Source organism: Haliotis rufescens, unplaced genomic scaffold (genome assembly GCF_023055435.1).
Source record: "Haliotis rufescens isolate VD_foot unplaced genomic scaffold, xgHalRufe1.0.p SCAF_4, whole genome shotgun sequence".
In the NCBI taxonomy this organism is placed as follows: domain Eukaryota; kingdom Metazoa; phylum Mollusca; class Gastropoda; order Lepetellida; family Haliotidae; genus Haliotis; species Haliotis rufescens.
In genome coordinates, this window is record NW_025964112.1 from 17,749,919 (window position 1) to 17,770,457 (window position 20,539).

Below are 20,539 nucleotides of genomic sequence, written 5' to 3' on the forward strand. Positions count from 1 at the left end.
AGAACCACATTAGTAATCTTATGTCAACAACAGTTATATGTCACACACCTGCCTGAACATGGACAATACTCATTGAAGTATTCGAGGTGAATAGCGAAGAGAAATATCAATTCTGAATAATGCTCAGATATTTTCAACAGTCAGTATCTAACAGTTGGTTTCAGCGTTTAAATTCACTAATATATCTGTGTTGTTGATTTTTGTATTGATATAGTTGGCTCGAAATAACGACAAACCTCAGGAGACATTAGGTAAATAAAATGCGACAAAACCCTTTCCATTAGAAAACTCTGCCCAAACCAGAGTCGACTGTACGATTCCGACTACATCATGAGCATGTGTTTATGAATCACTATCAAACAGTAATGATACCAGGTGTTTGCAAAGAGGTGAGCGTATCCTCCCCACCGGTGGCACCCATCACAAACAAATGCAAAGGCAAGTCAATTGATCAGCTGAAAAAACACCGTACAAGTCAAAATAGGGAATTGCATCGAATATATTGCTCGACATAAACAATTGTTTTCAATAGTTACAGCATACTTCAACATTCCTGATTCCTTTTTTGTGCTCTTGGTTAAACATAGAATACTATCATTTACGTTTAAGTTTATGAAAGCATGTTGCAACTGGCAGTTCAAAGGTTGCACATACGCGTTTGTTCTTTGCGTAGTTTCGAAAGAACCATGAAGTGGTATTTGTGGTTTGGGGAGAATTTTGAGTACATACTGTTTGGGTCGATATTCTTGTGAGCTGAAGTATATAAAAAACAGAGAAAACATGGCTTTTAAGCAAATATTGTTCACATGTACTCGCCCTCTCATCAGAGTCATGCGAATAATGTAAGTTAAGAGACTAGTGTATACACAGTAAAAACTAATTTAATTATCTATACACAGTAACACATTTGTAGTGAAAAAGTTAAGTATGTATTAATCGGTTCACAATTACCCCTTGGGGATTCCGTGTTAGACTAAGTCCCGACATCCCATGCCTGTCGATAGATGGGACGATGCTGACCGCTGTTTTGCCTGTTGCAAATGATTTACGGTCCTCTATGATATAACTGGAAAACTTGATTGTCCGCCGAAACATTCCATTCAACGCAAAGGGCAAATTAGCTGTTAAAATTATACGAATAGACTGCTGAAAGCCAGGTGTTCTCGAAAAGCCTAAGCTTGTCTTGCTCTACCGGTAGCACCCGTCATTCACACAATTTGCATGACAAAGTAAGTATTTATTGTTTGGCGCCTTAAAGCAGTACTCATGCCATGCGATGGCGGCCTGTAAACAAACCAGACAATCAAGTGATCGATGGATCAAGTATCAATTGACATGATAGTGCATTTACTGATTTTGTTGATACTTATAAAAACGATTATGTTAAATTTGAATTACGTCTGCTGAGTAGAAGTGCAGAGATTCAGCTGCTTATACATTGTAGGTAAAGAAAAACGTTATTTGTTTCGCACCACAGTGGGGACAGTTTTAATGTCTCGACCCAAACGTTTCTTTTTTAGTTGACTCAGCATATATAAATCCTACCGAGCTCGGCATAAATACATATAACATGTAATAAACATCACAGCCAAAGAAAAACACCAAGCAATTCTTGCATCAGTTAAGTAGGGTGTGTGTTTGAATGATCCCTTGCATTTATTAGAACTTTGTTGTATTTGTGTTAATTGGCAGGTCACATCTCTTGATCAATTAATGTTAATGTTTTCGGCGAAAACGCATTATCGGTGGTTCGAGAAGGGAGCTAACAGCTCTGCTTGTCCAATCAAAAGTTCAAGGTGGGCCCACATTCAAAACTAAATGCACTTTATAGATAATTTGCACTACGTCCACCAAAAACGTACTATTTTTGCCAATATAAAGTAAGTGTGCTGACTCGGAATTGGAAATGAACGTAAACGTAAAAGTACATGTATGTAGAAACTACAACTCTCTTCCTCGAACATCGCACATCTAGGCCGTGGACTCATTAATATTCATGAGTTATTTCTTTTATGTCCGAGCTCCATTCAATGCAGACATAATTTTCCTGTTCATTATCATATGGCCGACTTTTAAGATTCAGATTTTAAGATTAGAGTGAGTAATATTGGAAAAGAGCTATGCTTTTGCCTCTCGAAAACTTCATAAACGTCAGGCTCGGTGTACCTATCGTGGAGTTCACGTCACACTAAATCACTTCAAAATATCTTTCCAAACAGATAGCAAAACGAAAATAATATATGTTGCGATTTCAATCAATCAGTCAATAAGCATGAAGGTGACATGCTCATATACAAATAACAATTTACAAGTATGGTTGTGGCAAATACAGAATTTTAAACATTGTTTGACAAATACCTTCTTCTTTCAAACGCATGATGGGGGCACGGGTGGCCCAGTCGTCTGAGGCGCCGCGATTCGCTGTCCAGAGTTGTGTCCCATGGGCACGTCAGAAACCTATGATCGAATCCCGGTTCGCCCCGATTATGTTTCTAGGGTTGTCAGCACCATACCCGTGCTCGTGGGTTTCACAGAAGTGGTAATCGTCTGAGACCTGCATCACTTCAGGCTTTCCTCTCACATTAAGCTGACACGCCGTGATATAAGTGGAATAATGTTCAAAGCGGCGTTAAACCCAACTCACTCACTCATAAGCATGTTAATAACCAGCCATAGTGATTTTATTTTTTCTATATCGTTTTGGCAATTATCTTTTTAAATGTATGCATACATGTATTAACATTAGTGATACATGTCTTTAGTCGTTATTTAATTCTAATAGCTTCAAAAGTAGCACATACAAGTAAAAAATGATATCCATCCTCTTAACCTCGATCACATAAAGGACAGTTTCTCATGCATACAGTTTCTCATGCATATAGTTTTTTGCCACCTACCTTCATTATTTCTCAACTGTAATTGCCCCCTCCAAACTTCACTAAAATATTTCGAAGCTTTGATTCGCTAATTGCATGAAGCTACTTTTATGAACAACGCACCATGACAAATAGGCTCGGGTTCGCTTGTATAACGTTGACTGTGATTATATATTCCAATATATTTGGGCGCAAAATAATGACTTGGTAGCTAGGGAAAACCTTTTAAATGTAAGAGACATCTTAGATTTCTGTTTGTCACAAACTTACCTGGCTATATTGCCATGCATGTGATTTTGTTTGTTTGTTGTTTTAAGCTACAGTCACACAGACAATGCGACCGCGATGCAACCTCTTGGCGACTGATTTCCTTTGCGATCACTGAGACCGGTGCAACTACTTCTGCCATATTTGGAATTCGCGTATGATCGCCGATCAATCAGCGATATGTTTTGCAACTTGTCAGTGATTGATCGGCAACTATTCACCGCAGATACGGCGCAGTTCAGCTGCAGTTGTCGGCCTTGGTTGGACGTCATTCAGCCGTCTTTGAATCTCGTCCCACTGGTGCTCAATGGGATTTCAATCAGGACTGGGGACAGGCCACTGCATGGTTCTGATGCCATTAAGCTGAAGGAAGTCTCTTGTTGCTCTCGCAGTGTGGGCACGGACGTTATCATGCTGAAACTCGACGTGCCAAATGAGGTATAGCGTGTGGTCTCAAGACTTGATCAATGTACCGAGCTGCTGTGACACCACAGCCTCTCCGAGGAGCGATGTTCTGGAAGAACACAGGGCCGACCCTCTGTGCAAGACCAATTCCACCCCACACCATGTCGCTGATTTCTTGTCAATTGTCGCATGTGGTAGCAATTCAATAACAAATGAATGTTATCCGATCTGGGTGGATTTTATAGGGCAAGAAATTTGGGAACGCATGTGCATTTCAATTTGCACGGAACACACGTGTATCAGGTAACCATGGCCGTTGCCGTGATGCGTTTCGGCGATCGGTTATATTGTCATCAGCTTTGTTTTTTATCATCAAATTTCATTTTTCCGGACAAGGTAATCTTAAATTTTAGAAATTTTGACAAAAATTACCCAGGTATTTAAATGACAACTTTTCATGCAATGTTACTTGGGGTGACGTTTCTTTTGCGGTTCAGTATATAAAGAAACAAATTTGATATGAGGTTCTTCAATCTTTATAAAACAAGGTGTTATCCATAGCCCCGTCCATCTTGCAAACCCCCTTCAAGCTGTTGCAGTCCGTGTGACTTTGCACATTGTGTTTACATTGTACTCACTGTATATTCCTCCATCTTCTTCTCTCGGTCTGAACTTCAATCTCTCTATGATCAATGGGCGATTTAAATTGGCACAATCCTCTTTGGGGTAGTGTTCAGACAAATAACAAAGGAAATCTTTTAGAAGATTTCATTTCTAACAATGACTTATGTATAAATTATGATGGTTCAAGAACATATCAACATCCCGGCTCAGGAACTTACTCTGCTATTGATCTATCTATTACATATTCAGATTAAACGAATTTAAATGGTCCGTCCACGAAGACCTCTGTGGTAGTGACTGACATTCCTCTTTCAACAAGATGGAACTTTAATAAAGCCAACTGGCCTTTGTTTCAAATCCTTGCATCCTCATTGCCCCCACTCAGCTTTTCTCCTCCACCATGGCAGTTTGTGAAGCCAGAGGTGGACCTAACACTAACTAAACTAAACAACACAACTCAACTAATTTATCAACAACAATATAATGAATTACGAAGCACATGATACTTACAAATCTATATTTACAGATGGATCCAAGGATGGGGACGCTGTTGCCAGCGCCACTGTCATTGGATCCAGGACTATCTCATCCCGATTACCAGATAACTGTTCTATTTTTTACAGCAGATGCAAATGCTATTTTAACAGCACTAAACAGCCAATCTAAACACAGTTAATATTGTTTTCAGCTTCTTTTTCTTGCCTTAAGGCTATAAAAAACATTTCTTCCACACATCCATTTTTAATAGAAATGGTTGAATTGTTAAATGATCTTGCTACTGGCCAATGCAACATTGTTTTCTGTTGTTTACCCAGCCATGTTGGAATCACTGGGAACACAATGGCCGATGCTGCTGCAAAAGCAGCACTTAACAAAACTGTGACGCCACTTCGTATCCCCCACGCCGAGATCAAACCTCTCATCAGCTGTTACACACGAGATCTAATGCAAAAGAAGTGGGACACCCATGTAGGTATCAATAAGTTACATGATATTAAACCAACTATCAGTTACACCTACTTGAGGTGTCAGTCCAGATTTGAAGAGCTCATAATGCGACGATGTCGCACTGGCCTTAGCAGATATACACATGAATATTTATTAAAAGGTGAGGATCCTCCATTTTGTATCTCTTGCGATGAGAGAATCACAGTCAAACATGTCTTGCTTGACTGTATTCATTTTGCCATCATACAGGATAAATATTTCAAATCATCATCTCGCGAGGATCTTTTTACAAATGTTGGCATTGATTTAATTATTAGTTTTTTTAAAAGAAAATAATGAAATTTTCGTTGTGTTCATTGAAATTCCTGCATTCTGTTCAGCTGAATTGGTCACGTGTTATTGCATTCATTTTCCAATGAATGTAAAAAATTAAGCCACTACCGAGGCGCACTACTTTTATTACTGCGGAATGTCGGGGACTCCCAATATTACAGTGGAGGGGATTCCCTTTCTGCTCACGTGTATCGTCATGCACAGGACATTTAGCGACTTTCATGCATATTCATCGTCCAAACTACCCTGCTCGCCTCGATTCAACTTTCATGTCTTCGGGTTTCATTTATGACTAGCATTTTTCCAACTGCGTTTTACCGCAATCAGGGAAGTAATGTTTGAATCTGGCGGTAACTGACCATGTTATTTGAAACAGCCGCCTTCTCCCGGAAATATTTCTTCCGGTTCGTTACAGCCTGACTTTTCTTTTCGCCTCTTGCCTTAATTGACAGGTCCAGTGAACATTGTTTTGATCCTACTCTCCGTTGATTCTCTACTGACTGTGTAGGCGTGTCAAGTTATGTGCATAAATTAAACGATCACCTGATTCATGTCACGCCACAGTATGTATTCCTATACCTAGAATGATTGTCAATCTCGTCATTTTTGTCTGTTTTGATATATACAACTGTTTTGGGTTAAACTATTGTAGATAAAACATGTTTTGCGTTGTCGAATTTAATTATAAGCATTGACTGTGCATTTTTTCGGTTCATTGAGGTATGTATCGAACTTTTGTAGCGTAGGGGATTCTTACAAAAGTTTGCACATCGGTTTTTCGATTCATACCTAAATGAACCGAAAAAATACAGTCAATCCTTAATTGAATTGTGTCATAAATTTTGATTACTAAGTCCTGTATGAAATAAATTACTTTTTATTATTGGTAGAATAAATTTGATAACCAAGATTGTCAGTGGCTCTACCCGCGAAGGGGGTTGAAGCAGTGTTAAACGACTGTCCCACAGAGATAGATCGTAGGACCACGTCATTCAAAGTATATTTACTACTGCCACAGTTTTAATTGCAGAATATGTGTTCTTTTAATTCGGCCAAATTTATTACTAATCGCCAATACCTGAAGGGATGATGTAAATCCTGCTAGGGTCCATGCAGGTAGCAAAAGTATTGTAAGTCCCTATGGTCCCTAGTGAGGTGATCTACCTTCAGTTGTTGGCGATCTGTAGCCTTTGTTTTATATTGTATCGTTACGTATAGTGAAATCTTTTATGGTTGTATACCAGTTTTAAATAATAATCTGTGATATTCTAGTTATCTTATTGTCCTTCGTTGACCATCTTCCCGAGGCAAGAGAGTTAACTGACTTTAAAAGTCCAGTGTCCACCCTTGCCGAACTAGGCTGGAATTCCTGGGCTCGATCGTAGCGCCACCAGTGGCTATTACGAGTTATGTCCTTTCTATGCCTCTCCTATTGACCAATCAGATGCAACCTCTCGTATCACTTGTATTTGCTCCAACAAAATGGAGGCGCCCAGCCAAGATGATCTGATCGATAATCAAGATCTATATGATAAAAAGAGTCTTACATCGCGAAGTGCATTAAATCATTAAACGAGTTAGCGGTGCACATGCTTTGCAAATCCTGCAGTCGACCGAAATCTGCATGACACTTTACGAACCGGATTTCGATTTCGGTGCGCGATTTTGATTGGACTATGCATATACTCGTTAGTCCAGCCAAAATGTAACTCCATAATACCAGCCTAGTTCGGCAAGGGTGGAAACTGGACTTTTATAGTCAGTTAACTCACTTGCTTCAGGAAGATGTCGTTGACAGGCTTTTATTGTTTAAATGTAAATATTATGTATAGATTTTGGTAGTCACGATATGGCTGAAATACTGCCAATGTGACTATAAATCTCAACTCACTCGCTCGCTCCCTACATGGGTCAGTTCCCACGGAGGACTCTCCACTGCTGACCCGAACCTCCAACTGGCGCTGGGCCTGGGGAACTTGGTAAGTTCCTTGGTTCTTATCACTTGTCATAGTTATCTGTTATTAGACACACTACATTGTGTGGCTATTTTGAACTGGGGTCTGGGTCAGCTGGTTTATTGAGTATGTTTGTTGGTAGGATGTTACATTATTGTCTTTGTTACATAAAGTGTCACCTTAATTTCAGTGGTCTTTCTGTTATCATCTACTAACAGACGACCGCCTCCGTGATCTAGTGGTAGAGCGTCCGCCCGGAGAGCGGAATGTCCGGGGTTCGATCCCCGACCGCGTCATACCAAAAGACGTTAAAATATGGTACTTGTTGTTACCCTGTCTGGCGCTCGGCATTAAGGGGCTAAAACAAGGAGTGGTCGGCTCGGAGTCAGTATACTGTGTCTGAGTGGGGTATTAATGTTAAACTGTGGCATAGTATCTCAGTGAGCTAGCACTATAAATCGGCATCAGTCCGGACTAGTACAAGCAGCCACACAAACACACACACGTGCATGCACGTCTCTATATAAGTGCAATAGTCTTGGACGCGACGTTAAACCCCATTTCACCTCACCTCACCCCTACTAACAGACAGTCATTGGACGCATGTGGTCTTACATGTTTGTGTTTTTGTCTTACATGTTGTGAGTTGCTCAGTCGTTCCTGTGTGCATGCACCGGTCCCAAATGGGACATTATCTGGCAGCGTAACAAGCATATACATGTACTTCATCTGCCAGAAATAGTGACCACCATTGGACGAAAGTAAACACCTGTGCTCATAACAGTAGGCTCAAAAAGTACGAGAACTCAGAAAATGGTATCCCCAAAATTTGACCACCTTCTAAATGGAATTGTGTGTCAAAGGACTTTTATAATCATCAACTCCTTGCCTCGGGCAGATGAATGGTCGCTAGCCAGCCATTTAAAATATATATACACATGTATTTCCCATCACAAAACCACAACATATAGAACTGCAGTTGCTAATTTTGCTACACAAATATTGCTACTGAAGTGCTATAATGGTTTCAAGGTGGGTTGGTTCAATCTGTAGCGCCTCAGGTATTTGTAGGTCGCTAATTGTGTAATCATAATTATTTCCTATTATTCAGCACTTTGATATATATTGCCCCACGGGAAGGAATGACGCCTATGAAAAGTCGTTGGTGAGCATTTGTTTTGTGGTAAAACAACGAGGAGTCAAGTACCAATTAGCGTAGAGTGAAAATAACTTTCCTTTTTGTGTTCATTTACAATGTATTTGCACGCGACGGTGGTCGAGGTCAGGAAAACACTCAACTTGTTCGCGTTATCTGGTCAATAATGTTTTGACAAAATTCTGTGTCAGTTGCAAGAATTTGGTAAATGGTTGGGGAACTAAGGGCTGATACGCACATTTACACGATCTCCTTCAACGTGCACCTAAACGGATCGTGTGAATTATAAATTAAAATAAGATACGTAAAACATACGTTGCTGTGTAAGAGAATGGTATCTGTGCATTATCGACAAATACATGTTCGAAAGTAAAAGCAGAGACGTACATGGCTGGTATTTCGTATCAACGTTGATGATTGAGGTCAATATCAACATAAATCTGTTTTCAATGAGAAACGTGTCCAGTTTTCACGAGTCACGGCAGGAACTACATCCCTTAGTTGATCCATTCATATGTTTGAATTTTAATTGAAAATATCTAAAGATGTTATATAAAAAAGGAACTGCGTTTGGGCCTAGTCAGCACTCATGGAATACTTCCACATGTTTTTAAAAAAATATAATTTGATTAGAATGTTTTAAAACTTAAAAATACAAAACAAATTCGTACAATAGTAAACTGCTGATAGGTATTTTAGACATCTTATCTTTACAAATAAAAAAATGTATTTTTTCGGTAGAAATCATATAGTTGCAAATACATTTCTTACCCCAGTCTTCATTGAACGAATCTATTTTTCCATACAATTACCCAGCAACAGATTACTTATTACAAACTGTTGCAGGAATGAGTGATGGTTAAATAGACATGATCAAATTTAACATTTCTTTCAATTGTAATTCTATTAAAAAAAAAACTGCCCCCAGTTTATGTTTTCTCATAGTAGTTCCATCAACATGGGTCATGACTATGTAGGTGATTGGTAACTGTGCCCGATCGAGTTGGTCCTGTATTGTATTGTACACACGTCACGTGTATCACGCAAAGGCGACTAACACAGTTATGCATAGATTTCCTGAATATGTGTCTGTGTTTAAATACGGTTATCACAACACTGTTGTTGGTGGTGAAGTTCTTTGAATTTTGGCCCATGAAAGCGCCGATGGGTCTAATATTGCCACGTCAACGATGACACATCGGATCCGAGTCGTCTAACCTATACTTCTCGTACATACAGTCGCCAGTACATCGATTCACTTGTATGCTAAACAGTGCGGATCCTTTTCCTTTTATGTAAACAGTTTTCATCAAAAGGGTTTTATACTTGCAAATGTACATCGTCATCGTCATCATCATCATCATCATCATCATCATCATCATCATCATCATGTGCAGAGTTGCGTCCCTTGAGCACGCCAGAAACCTATGATTGTGGGTTCGAATCCCGGTTCGCCCCGATTATGTTTCTAGGTTTGTCAGCACCATACCCGTGCTCGTGGGTTTCACCGAAGTGGTAAACGTCTGAGACCTGCATCACTTCGGGCTTTCCTCCCACAATAAGCTGCCGCCGTGATATAACTGGAATACTGTTTAAAGCGGCGTTAAACCCAACTCACTCACTCACTCACTCATCATAATAAAAATAATAAGGTGGGTCGTTCATGTAGATCGACCTGCCTGTTTCGTTTGACGCGAACACTATTCAGTGAACGAAACCTGGACGAATGTGCTCACGAAAATCTTGTGAATGAACCAATCGGAGATTTATTGAAATATTTTACCTGTAAATGCGGGTGGACAAACTTTTACAGGTCTACAAGCATGTTCTACAAGGAAATAGTGGTACAGAGTTTCAAAATCTAGTCGCATCTAGCCATCAATTTAATAACGACTTTGAAAAATGTTTGGAACACAGTGAAAACTACGCTGTACTATGCAGTATGTAGATTAGAAATTCGTATAAGAAGCACCCGTGAAGATCCGCGGTAGAATAGGTCTTCAGCAACCCATGCTTGCCGTAAAAGGCGACTATGCTTGTCGTAAGAGACGACTAACGGAATCGGGTGGGCAGGCTCGCTGACTTAGTTGATGGATGTCATCGTATCCCAATTGCGTGGATCGATGCTCATGATATCAATCACTGGATTGTCTGGATTATTTACAGACCGCCGTCATATAGCTGGAATATTGCTGAGTGTAGCGTTAACAACAAACAATCAATCAATCGATCGTATTAGAGGCCGTCTGAACCGGTGGAAGGTGAAGGTAAAGTACCTTATTACTTGTCTGATATATACGCAAACGGAACTACTTGTACAAATTCTACTCATCTAAGCAGCACAGAAAGATATGAATGATAGAGTCTTGAAACAAAATCCTTCATCAAAACACTTTGTAACCGCCGATGTTAATCCTAGGTACGAAAACAACTTAGTATCACGTAGATGTGTAACAAGGCACAAGTAAGATTTAAAACTTCACAGCCAAAGTCAATCTTAAACTAGTTATCGTGAAACACAGGTATATATTATGTTCAGGGGTTTCGCCCCATTGCTGATAAAATACTGTAAAGTATACAGTTTAGAGAGGCGTGAAACTATCTATTATATGGAGGAGACAAGTGTCGATTATTCTGGTGTAGGTCACCAAACAAGTGGATAACTGACATTATAATGCTCTGGTTACCAGTAAAGATTCGACATAAAGTGGATACAAAGAGCATTTTAGATGAGTTTGCTTTGAGCGAAGTGCAGCGTTAAACAACAAAGAAACAAAATCACATGGCACAATAACCAGGTAAGTTTGTGACAAACAAATCTAAAACGTCTGTTATATTTAAATTGTTTGCCCCAGCTAAAAAGTAATTCTTTTGTCCCCAAAACATTCGTAAACCAAACAAATAATAACTCTGGTCTTTTGATTCACATAATCATACGTATTGTATGTCACTGATCATGCACAGTCTTACGTAGGTCAAACATCCCGCCCAATCAACACCAGAATGAAAGAGCACAAAACCTCCACCATTAAATACGACAGCATCAGCATCTCGGACAATATCAGCAACTGTACGTCCTAATCACAACATCAACCGGGACAACTTCCAAATCCTCTCCAACACCCTCCATGATTTCACTAAAAGAAAACTAAAAGAAGCAGTCCACATTCGCCGCCACAAGCCATCAATCAACAGAGATCAAGGCTATTTCATCCCATCTGCCTACAGGAACTCATCAAGCAATAATCATAATCCTGTTTATTTGGCTTCATGTCCCATTGGCTTCAACCAGTGTCACCTTTGTGACGGGTGCCACCGGTGGGGAGGATACGCTCACCTTTTCGCGAACACCTGGTATCATCACTGTTTGATAGTGATCCATAAACACACGCTCATGATCTAGGCGGAATCGTTTAATCGACTCTACTTTTGGCAGAGTTTTCTTATGGAAAGGGTTTGACGCTTTTTTTTAACTTAATGTCTCCTGGGGTGTTTCGTTTTATCGAGGATCGCCTCCGTGGTCTATTGGTAGTGCGTCCGCCCGGAGAGCGGAAGGCGCTCGGCATTAAGAGGCTAAAACGGCATCAGTCCGGACTATAGTACCAGCAGCCCCCCCCTCCCCCCCCCCCCCCCCCATACACACACACACGTCCATGCACGTCGCCATATAAGTGCAATAATCTAGGACGCGACGTTAAACCCCATTTCACCTGACCTCGTTATATCGAGCCAACTATAATCAATACAAAAACCCACAACACACATATACTGAACAGCATTGAAAACGCACCACCATGAAAATGGATGTATTTTTATCCGGGCTTAAGTCATATGAAGAAGAACAGCTCGTCAAAACACATTCCTATTTTTTTTTTGTGAGCGAAATCGCCAAAACGCAACAAATTGTTGCTGCAGACGTATAGGGTACTGACACAAGAAATGCCAAGATTAACAGCAGAGGAACGTGAACGTGCCTCGGGCATGCTTCAAGTTGGTACGTCAAGTAGAGTCGTTGCACAACGGTTTCAATGCTGTCAAACAGTCCTCAGGCTACTAAGCAGATACCAGCAGACAAGAACCACCAGAGATCGCCCACGTCCGGGTCAACGCCTCTCACGTCGTCCGCAAGTACAGAACTTGAGAGAACTTGAAGATACATTACGTCAAGAGTGGAATGCCCCAGAACACTATTCGCAGACTTATTCGATCAAAGAGAAGACGTTGCATGGCCTGTGTTGCTGTCAATGGCGGACATACCAGATATTGACTTTTCATTTTAACCCTATGTGTCTTCCTTACACTGATGACGTAATTGCGGGGGCACGGGTGACCCAGTCGTCTAAGGCGCCGCAATTCGCTGTGCAGAGTTCCGTCCCTTGGGCACCCCAGAAACCTATGATTGTGGGTTCGAATCCCGGTTCGCCCCGATTATGTTTCTAGGGTTGTCAGCACCATACCCGTGCTCGTGGGTTTCACCGAAGTGGTAAACGTCAGAGACCTGCATCACTTCGGGCTTTCCTCCCACATTAAGCTGACACGCCGTGATATAACTGGAATACTGTTAAAAGCGGCGTTAAACCCAACTCACTCACTCACTGACGTAATTGCAATTACTGTGTGGTATTCCTGTTTCCTTTGTCGTCTTTCTTAATAATCCGTCTATGTCTGTTCTAATCAAAATCGGTCATTGCTCAAGTTGTTTTTGTAATATTTCAAGATTTATTCCTGGTGCGTTTTCAATGCTGTTCAGTATATATTAGTGAAGTATAACACTGAAACCAATCGTTACCTCCTGATTTTTGAAAATAAGAGAGTAGTATTCAGAATTCAGATTTTTGTTGGCTTTTCACCTCAAATACTTTAATGAGTATTGTACATATTCAGGTAGGTGTGTGACATGATTGTTGTTGGTATTACATTAGTAATGTGGTCCTTGCGTGATTAGATATAGGGGAATTGTTCTTATTACGAGACTGACGATGTTACAGTAATACTGCCATTGATGTGAATGTTGATAAAAAAAACCTGAGCATCAAAGATGGCTGCCACGGATTCTACATATACCACTCTGAACTTCTGAGACAGTTCTTGTCTTCCTTTGGACCACTAATGCCGTGTGTCGATGTGACTCACAATAATCACTCAAAGTTGTTGTGGAGAATCTTACCTGGCTTAATTAATGTCAAATAGTCATCTTTAAGTTTTATCTTTTTCTGCAATGCCTGCCGGGATGCATCCTATAATTTATATAGAAAGTATCATTCCCCTAATACATGTCATTATGTGGGTGGTTGTGTGGTAGCCTTGTAATGAAAGCGTTTGTTCTTCATCCCGAAGGTCTCAGTATGATTCTACACATGGGTAGATTATTGAAAGACCCATTCTTTGTGTCCCCCATATTGCTTGAATGTGTTAAAGTTGTTTATGCTTGAATAACTATCCCAAAGTAGAATACTCACTCATGAGAGCACCACGTACAATGGAATTAAGTTATTAAGAGACTTAAAGGGAATTAATACTTTCCCATGTTATTTCGTAACTGCATCAGTTAAGATACGGTATTTATCAGAGAAGGTACTTATGAGCAAAATTTATTGACCTCGTCTGTTATAAGATTATGAAGGACACAATCCTAGACTGTCTCTTCAGCAATTGTGGTTTTTTTTACATTGAGCTTGAGTCAATATCACTCCTCAAAAACATTTAAAGCAATCAATAATGTACTGTGAAATACGTTTGAATAGGCTTCCTCATAAACCTATCGAATTTGTACTTATACCTCTGTAATGAAAAAATGAAAGAGATGTAAAATGCTTCGTACACCAAAGAAGTAAATGATGCCAAAGAAAACCATATTTGCCGTATGGACAGTGTGGAAAGTAAGATAATGGCTGTGACATTCATAACGCTTTTGCGTACGGGCTTAGGTAAACAATGGATTGTAAGAGTCTGGCCATGCGTTGTATGGACACAATGGTGGTCGACTCAAACACAAATGTTAACACATAGAGGCAGTGCAAAATAAGTACGGTCACAAAACACTGATGCCCCACTAAATTTTGTGGCACGCACACATTTCTTTTATGTTCTAATTCACTATGTTGAAACGAACATAAAACATTTACTATGACAATATACTCCACTCATGGGTAATGCCTACCGCTGCTGACAGGCGACCGGGTTTATTTACAGATATATACTGAACAACAAAAGTTCCTGTGACATTGAATAAGATTTAATGCAAAGTTATGTTTTTACCAAATCTGAAACAATTTCGGTTTGCAACAGATAAAAGACTCCTGTAAGTGTTCAAATGGTTTAATTTGCCATACTGACTTCAGAAAATGCGTGATTTCATGAAAAACATAAACATGCCAAAATGTCAATTTAAAAATCAATAGCGTGTGTGTCCACCTCTGGTTGCGATGCAAGCAACACATCTTCGTCTCATGGAATTGACCAGGCGTCGCACAAAGTCCTGTGGGATATCTGTCCATATCTACTGGAGCATGTTTCGAAGTTCCTGGAGTGTCTGTGGAACACCTGGTTGACGTCGAAGGCGCCGATCAAACCCATCCCACATGTGCTCGATTGGAGATCAGGATAGCGAGCCGGCCAGGGGATGACATTCACGTTGTTTTGTTGAAGAAATCCTGAACAAGTCGAGCAATATGAGGCCTGGCGTTGTCATGTTTTAAGGTAATGCCTGGGCCATGACGACGCAAAAACGGTAGAACAACAGGGCCGATGAGCTCGTCCATTGAGATTTCCCTCTTCCACTATCAAACGGGTCCTCTGTCTTGCTGTAATCCCACCCCATGCCATAACGCTGCCGCCCCCGAACCGATCTTCTTCCATGACACAATGATTGACGTAACGTTCACCTCGACGTCGGTACACTCAAATCGGTCCATCTCTGTGGCTGAGGTGAAAACGAGATTCGTCAGTGAATATAACTTGTCCCCACTGCATGGCCGTCCAGCGTAGACGCTGTCTGCACCACTGTAGACTTGCTTGACGGTGGTTTCCTGTCAAAATGGGATGTCTGGCGGGTCTTCTGGCGACAATCCCTGCACATCTGAGGCGGCGACGTACGGTTTGTGAAGATATTCGTCGAAGGCCAGGGATGATACTTGCAGTCACTGTTGCTGGCTGGAATCGATTTCGTAGGTGTGTTGTTCGAATCCAGTTGTCTTGTCGATTATTTGTTACGCGTGGCCTGCCACTCCGAGGATGGTCTCTGACTGCATACGTCTGTTGCCAACGTTGCTATAAACACCTAATGGTGTTTCTGTGGACGTTAAATTGTCTTGCAACATCACGTTGACTCGATCCTGCTTCAAGCATACCAATGGCTCGCAGATGTTCATTTTCGGACAGGCGTGGCATTTCGTAATGTTGAATAATTGCGTAATTTTGTTGTTTTTCTGAGTGGTTGTTGTCAACACGATGCTAAACAATGCATATGGAATCCCGTTGACGCACATGTTTTTATACCCATGGCTTGGGTAGTGAAATGCATGGGGCTTGCATAAAAGTCAACCTTTGCATGGAATGCATGCTTTTCTGTAGCAGTTGCGTTTTTGTGACTTGATTCCATACATGTACTACAATATTGAAAACCAAACTTTTCTTGTTTGAAAAATGCACTAAAATATTGGTGTCACAGGAACTTTTGTTGTTGAGCATATTATTTACGATGTAAACATTCCTAATTCGCAGATTCTTTTTACTTGTCTAGTTAATGCTCAATAATATTATTTTATTGTATTTTTCAAATTGTTGTTATGACATAAACTAGAACAAATGACATGAACTAACGTGTGCGTTCTTATTAAAAATAGTTAATGTATTATACAACATTAAAACGTTTAAAGACCTTAAAAAGTAAATTCTGAAGCTCTGAATGTTAAAGATTTACCATCAAGGAATATGTCCCGTGTTGATTTAGGAGAAAAAACGCGTTTAAATAATCATTGTGCGTAAGTAAATGTGCGGGAATAATCGTTACTCGTGACAAAACATACAGTATTTAGGTGTTGTTCTTCCATGTTTGGATAACACGTCAACGGGTGCTAAATAAGTCCCCCAGTTTCTTATTGATTTATCACAATGCCTGTATAATACCCCGTGCAGGTAGGACTAAACCGGATGAGCAGACGCATCACTGTAGCCGTTGCTTCTGAAAGGTAATATGAATTATGTCATTCGATGATACCGCGTTAACATTTGATAAATGAGTAAAACATAGCATAAGCGAAGATTGCATTTCTGTAATTAAGCCCATCATATTATGTAAAATGTATTAAATTATATGATTCGTGTTGCGAGAGGAATATCCATTATTCAGACTCAAAAATGTTTTCAGCATATATTTTGGGTTATTTTTTGTTGCTTACATTCTTAATTGTAAGAAAGGGTATTTTGAAATAAGGTAATCTGTACTTAAGTTATGATCATTCTTTTATTCATGTCTGAATCCTTGATCTGACGTAATGGCCACTTAACCTTAGTCACAAGCGAAGCCACATTTTTTTGTGGTTACACTCTATGTCCATCATATGATTTTGTAATGTTCATATATAATATAAAATGATCATACTTGTTTTTTCTAGTTTCGACTGCGGCATGTCATATTACTTTTAATCCTAGATACTTTACCATTTTGGAATGCACATTCACCGTTTTCAATTATTAAGGGGCGTGTATACCACGCTTGATAACAATCTTTTCTAATTGATCAGAATTATGATTTGGTGGACATGATCAATCCTTTTAGATTCTTCGGCTGCCTTGTGCTATGAATAAATCGACACTTATTTAAACAACCTTTCATCTTTTTGCGTTGCTCCAGTACTGGAATATTAGAGTGCACAGCAAGCATTAGATTACAATTTAGAGGGTTATAGGTATTCACAAACGGAATAGTTCTGTGTCTGCGTTTTCATCAATTTTTGTCTTGATATTTCATGAGATTTTTCAGACCGGTATCCTTGCAGTTTTGAAAAGTCACATCTGAAAAAGTAATTCCTTGTTTTCTGTGGTGAATTTTATTGATGGCTGTAGTGAATTTAGAATTTCATGGACCTTCTGCATCTGCTTGAAACTTGACAGCAATATACTGAAAGGTCCATCAAAATAGCGTCTCTTTTTATCTCGAACATCTTAAAAATATATGAATATACGTTATAATTAAAATAAACAGAATCTCACCGAGTGACTATTTCAGAAGAGTGAAAGTCAAACGTCATGCTTTTTCAATTGACGCGCATATAAAGCATGTGCCATGTTTACGGCTAAAACAACAGCAAAATCGACGTCTGGCGAACGTTACTCAAAATTGTTTAGGCCCTGTTTGAATCATACACACAGGGAAATGTTTACTTAGAAGACCTTTTTATTTAAACAGCACAGAATAAACATGTCTGGCTTGATTGAACCAATACCTCAGCTGGTTTCCTATAATGGCGTGGGACTTCTTCCGCCTGTTGTTTTCAGTGATTCCCAGAAAATAATGACTTCAACCAAAATGACATTCACTGTGGTCGATCTGTTCGGACCAATATGTTGAAAGGTAATGCCAAAGATAATATAAAAGTGTGACCTTGTCATTTACACTACACAGGGCATCCAGGTTACCGCTGTACCTATCAGTATATACTCTGCCAAAAAAGAAACGCAACAGTAAATCGTAAATATCTGACTGGGTTTTGCCGATATCCATACACAATTAATACCAAATATAAATACGTCATTCTGCATGGTTTGGGTTGATTTGTGTGGTAAAATGTGAGTTCCGCCTGGAATTTGGTGAACAGCTAGAATTATCGCAAAAACACAGCCTGGGTTTTGCATTAGCATACCATCACAATCTTACAGCATGTGAACAACATAAACATGCCATGAATGACGGAAGCCCAATGCAACAACGTCATTGGCAGACTGCAAACAGGAGAATCATCTTCAGCTGTAGCCATATTTTTCCACGTAGCACCACGCACCATTACAAGACTGTGGAACAGCTATCAGACACATGGAACAACACCGGACCTTCTCAGATCCGGTCGACCACGTATCACTACTGGAACACAAGACAGATTCATACGGCAATGTCACTTACGTGAAAGAACCACCACGGCCACCTCTATAACTACGGCAATACCAGGATTACACAGGATATCAGCCCATACAGTGAGGAACCGTTAACGCACTGAAGGTATTCGCGCAAGACGACAACTTCGAGGTGTCATTTTGCATCGTTGGCTGCGACTTCAGTGATGTCAAGGTCACAGAGTATGACCACAACTGCAATGGAGACAAGTTTGGTGTAGTGACGAGTCACGTTTTATGCTTCGCCGTGTGGATGGTAGACGTTGTGTTTACAGGCGTCGCGGGGAACGTTATGCACGAAACTTAACACAGGAAGCGGACAGATTTGGTTGTGTTTGTGTGATGATGTGGGCAACCATCCCCTACACTTATAGAACAGACTTGGTGCAAGTTTGGGAGAATTTAACGGCACAGCGTTACACGGATGAGATTCTTCGGCCATACACCCTTCCCATTATGCAACAAGCGAGCGTCAGTTTCCAACAAGACACCGCCCGGGCTCACACTGCAAGACTGACAACAGCTTTCTCAAGAATGACAACATCCAGGTCCTGCCATGGCCCTCCGGGACTCCAGATTTAAACCAAATCGAACACTTATGGGATGCACTGGATCAACGACTGCTGGCATGTCGGCAATAACCACAGAACCTCCGACAGTTGACACAAGCGCTGCAGTCAGTGTGGGTGAACATTCCCCAGCCCACAATCCGGGATCTGATTTCTTCCATGGGACGACGACGCCATTCAGTTTAGGACTCTAATGGTGGCCATACAAGGTATTAAACTAAGATGACTTTTCCTTGAAAATCCACTGTTCCATGTGTGCCATATTGAACCTGGGTCAATGGGAATGATGTGTATAAAGTTTGAACAATCGATTACCATCTGTTGATTATTTATATGATGTAAAAACTATACATCTAAAATCATTTTGTTTCTGCAGAGTGCAGTTTACTTTAGCCAAATAGTGCATAAACAGGACTGCTTCTACAGCCATTTTGTGGCGCCTCGATTGTTAAGATCAATTTCACATTGTTAAAAGCAACACAATCTGGTGTTTCTTGTAACTGTTAGATAACCAACAGTCACCTTTACATATTTACACCTTAAAGTCCCAGTCCCTGAAAGTTCCACCATGTCAGATTTTTATAACAAAAATAGATATTATTCAAGTCAACTTTCAGGATAATGTTCTTGTTTTTATCATTTTTGCAGATAAAAACATTAGAGCAATTAAACATGGTGTAAGGTACAAGATAAATTAACAGAATATTTATTTCGAAGTGTATGTAGAGCTGCTGTACTCTCGTGAACACCTGATGTCATCACTATTTGATAGTGATTCCTAAACACATGCTCATGATAAAGTCGGAATGTTAAATATCCTGTATTGGGAATAAACACTATGTATGAAGGCTCGCTAAATACAATGTTTATTCCTAATGTAAGATATTTACCATCCCCAAACACACTCGCGTAATAACCCCTATTTATGCATATGAATCGGAATTTCTGCGAGGGTTGGCAAAATAAAATAAAACAAGGGAAGTTTAACCTAAGCTTCGGGTATATCAAGGATCTGGTATCGTTCAAAAAAAGTCACATAACCAAATTCATTCCACTAATTTATCCACCGTAACTAGAAATAAAAGAGACCAGCGAAACCGCTTCATGTTTCAAATTTAGATTGACACAGAAAGTGAGTTTTCATTCAGAGTGACAAAAAAAATCACTCCACAAGACTTTGGCAAAAGGGATAGCTTTAATTTTCAAATAGTCAACTTTCAATTTATGTCTTGTCAAATTCCAGCAGTTCTGGTCTACATTTCACAACTTTTGAGATACAATAGAGCATGCTTTTTC